The sequence below is a fragment of the Primulina tabacum genome, chromosome 10, assembly GCF_025594145.1.
Source record: "Primulina tabacum isolate GXHZ01 chromosome 10, ASM2559414v2, whole genome shotgun sequence".
NCBI classification, from domain to species: Eukaryota; Viridiplantae; Streptophyta; class Magnoliopsida; order Lamiales; family Gesneriaceae; genus Primulina; species Primulina tabacum.
Genome location: NC_134559.1, coordinates 222,709 through 228,662, shown reverse-complemented (window position 1 = coordinate 228,662; position 5,954 = coordinate 222,709).

Sequence of the window (5,954 nt, the reverse complement as noted above, 5' to 3'; positions counted from 1 at the left end):
ATTCACTATCGTGTATTACAGCCCTATGGTTATGTTTTCCAGTATTTTAGGAGTATTTTAATCATGGTTAAACGATGGTTCAATGTTGGTTCGGGTTGGTACGAATCCATGGTTGAATACTAAGTTTGTTGGGCGTAATTGTCTCGTTTCTAGTTCGATTATGAAGTGTTGGTCAAGTTAAGTTTATTTGCATGTTTCTCATGTTAGAATTAGGTCGCAGCGAGCCAGGGAATGATCCAAATCATTCGGTAAAACATGGTTATAATTATATTACGTGCATAAAATATAAAATGTTTATTTTTGAGATATATGCGATATGTCTTGTGGCCACCTTACGCTTATGGGATTGCTTCACCCGGGGACTTACGACCGATTTATGATTATGTATGGGTACGGATATCCAGTCCAAGGGCTGTGATGATATCTACCGCCCAGTATACTGTGGTTTAGTCTGATCAGACGTGCATGTTATGTTATGTTATGGGCCACTTGCATAGAAACATTATCTCTACCAAAAATTACGATATGATATGTTATGACAGAGCTCTATCGAGCAAAGCTTTTACATACGATTTTCAGATATGCACGTATTTATAATTACTCATGACATGATTTCCCCCTTACGCTTTACGATACGATATTTTTACGTTACACGAAATTTTACGATATATTTACTTGTTATTCAAGATATATGCATGCTGAATCTTTAGACTCACTATACTTGATTGTTGTAGGTATTGATGAGGTCGGGACCGAGGGCGGGGCCCAGTGAGCTAGCTTGGGTCAGCAGTAGTAGGAACCCGAGGACCTCATGCTTCAGTTTATTTATCTTTTTATGCACAAAACTCATTTTCATCATGTTGAATTATTTTAAGTTGTTGTTTTGAAAACGATAATTTCTTCCGCTGTTACTTTAACGTTAAATCTTTTATCAGTTCATTTTATGAATGAAGCATGTTATTTATTTAAAGAGAAAAATTTTAAATAATTTCGCAAATTTACAAATACGGCATACGGGCCTCTACATAAGTAGTTGGACAAGTAACCCTCACATCGCGGCGCAAGATCGGCCGCAACCCATCAATAAAATTCCTCAACTTCCCCCGGGCATCATTAGCTATCAGGGGCACAAAGTGACACCCCCTTTCAAACTTCTTGACAAACTCTGCAACACTGCTGTCTCCCTGTCGCAGCGTCATGAATTCCCTGATCAGTATGGATCATACTTCCTCGGTGAAGTACTTGGAGTAGAATACCTCCTTAAACCCATTCCACGTCAGTGTTTGCAAGTTCTCTGATACTGATGCACTTTCCCACCACAGTTTGGTGTCCCCTGTCAGAAAGAATGTGGCACACCTGACCATATCTGCATCTAGCAGCTCCATAAATGCAAAAATCACCTCGATGGATTTAATCCATCCCTCGGCTATCATCGGGTCAGTGGTCCCCGAAAACTCCTTTGGGTCCATCCTCGTGAACCTCTCGTACACAGCCTCTGGTCTGGGCCTCGCTCCTGTGTCCACTGCAGCCTGGTTTCTCGCAAACTGTGCAAAGAACTGAGTCATACCTGCAAGCATCTGTGCCTGCATATCAGGAGGTGGGCGAGGGGGAGTGAACCTCTCTTCATCTCAAGCCTCTCTGTCCTCCTAATTTGCTTCACGGTTAACCGTACGTCTAGGAGGCATACTGTTCCAAAATTTACCCAGCACGTAAACCAAACATGCACGAATATACTACCAATGTCATAAGATGCACGAAATTTTGAATTTAAATATGCACATGCTGAAATCATGACTGGATGCTCAATACATAAAATAATTTAAAACTTTAAAACTTACAGACTTGAGGTGTGACTTCGTGAGCTTCTCGCAACAGGCAGTAGGTAACACACTTTACAAGAACACTACTCTGATACCAACTGTAATGTACCTTACTTTTAAACTACTTGAAATTTGCGGAAAAATAAAATTTTCTTAAGTATAAAATAAACTTTCAAAGTTGCATTAAAATAACTTGCTCGTCTAAAAACATTTGCAATAAAAACAACCAAAACTAAGTTTGCCAAAAGTAATAATCATTTAAACATCATAAACCACTTCATGAAAATCAAAGTATTAAAAATCGTCATGCATAAAATCTTAAAACATGGGCAGTGCTCGGGTTTAGCCTCTTGCTCAGTTCAAGTCGGCTCATTGGTCCCCACCCCTCGTCTCCACATAGTCATCATCACCTGCATCGATCAAGCCTAGTGAGTCTAAAGACTCAACATGTATAAACTGGAAATAACAAGTAATACGTAATAAAACCACATGCATCTTTAAAATAGAGCATACATATTTGAAACTTGAACGTCATAGCATAAACGTACTTGAAACTTGAACGTAGTAGCATAAGCGTACTTGAAACTTTAACGTAGTAGCATAAACGTAGATGTGCCATCATCATAAAACTTTTCATAAACATGCTTGCTTCATACATACTTGAACATACATAAACTTCATCATTTTGTGTAGAGATATGTTTCAAAGCAAGTGACCCATACATAAAAGTGTCTGATCAGACTAAACCACAGTACTGGGCTGGCAGGGAAAGTCCACTATCACATACATGAGATCCCCGTTCATGCTTTAACGGGTGGATTGGTCCCTGGTCATACTTTATCGCTTTCCAATCCTTATCTAAACCCGATCATGCTTTATCGGGGTGGAGAGGTCCTCGGCCACGTTCACTGACTTCCAAACCCATTCATAATTTGGTCACAAGACATTTAGCATACCTCAAAAACTTAAAAATATTTTCTTTTTGCACGTCGAACTTACTTACATGGCGTTGAGGGATTCGTTGGATCTCGCTCGAGTCCTTGCTACGCATGCTAACGCGCTACCATGAACCTTAACTTCCACAATTTAATCATGCCTATCGAATGCATCTACCATTGACTTACTAACTTATGACCTTCTGGAAATGCACGGGACTTGACCGTGATAAACAACATGTTAACCCCCGACTCGACCCCGAAACAAATCTTGTCAAGAAGTATGAATTTCCCCAAACAATAAAAGGTGCGGACCTTGCTTAAAACATAGTTCAACGTTCCCCAATCAAACTTCATAACATCTAAATTACCTTTTAGTATACTAGGACATAACGACTTAATAGCACCCAAAGAAAGCAAGAGCACCTAAATTCGAAGCCGAAAATTCGTCTGAAGTGCAGCGCCAGACTGGTGCCTAGGCGCTGCTCTGCGTACCAGCAGCGCTGTGGCACTGCAGAGGCGCTTCTGGGTACGTGCTGGCAGCACTGCGGCGCTAGTTCTGCGCAAATCAACCCAAAATTCTGCACAAGAGTTCCCTATGATTTCTAGTGCATGCACAACCTCACCAACCCGAGATAACACCCCAAAATTCAAATGATCACCCCATTGGACACTCTTAAACACAGCAAGGAACATCGGCGATTTTCCAGCGAAGCCTGCAACAAAAGAAACTCAAGAACATGTCAAGAACGCATTTTCATAAAATCACAGTTTGAGTAGTCCCGCAAAAACAATCATAACTGACTTGTTTCTTGTCTAAAATTTATGAATTTACTGTCAAATCGAAGGTATCAAAAAGTTCTACGTTTTATATGTTGAAAGTTTTTCCCGAAAATCGACTGAAAAGTCGCAGTATTTAAAATGACAGCAAATTTCGAGTTTTCAGATATAAAATCGTTTCAAAACCGATCTTACAAATTTTTGCTCAAAATTTTTACAACATACATGGTTTTTACGCATATTAAACACAAGAACATATAATATAACAAGGTCGATGCAGAAACAAAAGATTATACATGCCTTTTGATATTTAAAGTTAACGAAACGACGAGACCGAGGCGGGAAAGATGCGAAAGTTGATCCGGGACAAACGTGGCACGATTTCTTGCAACAAAAATCACAAAAACTTGCTGGAAAATATTTAGAGGAGGGGCGGCTGCTCTTGCACTAGGAACCCTAGGTTTTTGCCCTCAAAATATGTAACATTCCGAAAATTTGAAGGTCCACATTAACCACATGCATGCAAGTTATTAAAGTTCTTTGGTATTTTATTAAATTATTTTAATGCATTAAATGCATGTTTATTCCATGAATTTGGGTTTAATTCATGATTTATTTAAAGTTCATGCAATCTAGGATTTTATTCTAAATTATATGTTTAATTATTTTAAGTATTTTATGCATAATTAATGCATGATAGGATTTAATCCATGAAATTTTAAAAGTTCACGGATTAAGGTTTCTAGGTGCATTTCACGTTCGAACGAGAATCGGAGACCGGAGAATTTTCAGGAAAATTATTTTATTACATGATTAATTTTTATTAATTAATATAAGGTGTTTTTATGGCTACTTTTCAAAAATGAGATTTTTCTGGGTATTTTTACCCGCATGGTTTTATTTTTAACGGTACGTAAATTTTAGCGAATCGGAAAACTTTTTAATGGTTCAGCTAATATTTTCAAAATCTTTTCAACATGAAATATTTTTTGAGAGTGCGTTTGGATTTAATGGGCCTACTTTTAAGCTTGTTGGGCTTAAAATCCTTTTAAACCTTTAATTAGCAATTAAGGCCCATTAAGTTATTATTAACCATTTAATTAGTATATTTTTTCCCCATTAACCTAACCCTGATCATTCCTCTTAGCCGACACTCTCCCCCAGCTGCTGTCACTCTCGGTTTTCTCAACAGCAGCTCAAAACAAAACCATCGGTCACCTCCATTCTTTGCATTAGAAGCTCTCCCGGTGTCTCCCTCCGCTAATGTGGTCATCAATCATCAAGGCATGCCTCTCCCTTTCATTTCTGTATCATACACGTCAAATAATTGCTGATATGTGTGTTTTTTTGCATAGAAACCTCGATCCAAAATATGACATGGAAGGGAAACGGGTCTTGTTCAAATCTTTGCATATGTTTTCCCAACTCACGTTTCTTCTTGTTTTGTGCAAGGGGGATGTCATAATCTTGTTGTTAGGGGTCTGTGCGAAGGTTTTTAGGTGCTGTCATGCATGCTGTAGCCGCGATTTGCCTTACGAGGGGAGAGTTTGATTTAGGGTGGCTCGGTTCTTGGGTTATTAGCGTACAGGGGCCAGTCCGTAGTACAAGGGCCTAGCCGAGCCTTAGACCAGACCCTGTGGGTCTGAGACAGGGCCTGGATAGGTCCGAAACTCGCGTGAACCATCAACAAGTGTGATCGATCGGGTGGAGAGCAAGGAGTCAAGAGGGTGCTTCTCCGCGGGTTCGGGGCGTGCGAGTCTTGTGAAGCTGCATGGGGCTGGAGTCTTGTTTTCTTTGAGTTCAAAGGAGTCATAGGGTGACTAGGGTAAGCTACACAGAGGCTGGTCCGAGTGGTTTTGAGGTGGAAAAGAAAATGAGATTATGATGCGCATGGGTGTGTCGGGTGTGGGAAGGAAGATGGGTCCAGCGCCTTGTAGGTTCTGGCCGAGGGATTTAGGGGCTTAGTTTTGGGGTTGTTAGGACCTTTTAAGTGTTTTTAAGTATGGTAGAAAGTTGGGAAGAATTTGATTATGTTTCGAGTCGATTCGGGTTAAAATGGGTATCCCGGTACAAGTTTTAAAACAATTCGGTTAAGTTATGAAATGACCTCAAGTTTACGTCTAGAAATGCTTATAAATATTTTTCGGGATATTTTAAGGAGTTTGGTAAGCTTCGGGTCAATTTTAGAGGTCCATGGGTAAAACAATAATTTTTGGGTTTCCAAGGGCAAAATGGTCATTTTGCACCCGAGTTGAGATTTTGGTCTTGGCAGCGCCCTGAGCACAAAATTATGATATTTTAAATTTTTATGCATCATGTTTACAATTTTTACGAAATTATGATAAATACGATGCATGCTTGGTTTAAAGGAAAAATTACATATATGCATGCTTTTATTAAGTGATGAATATGATGACAC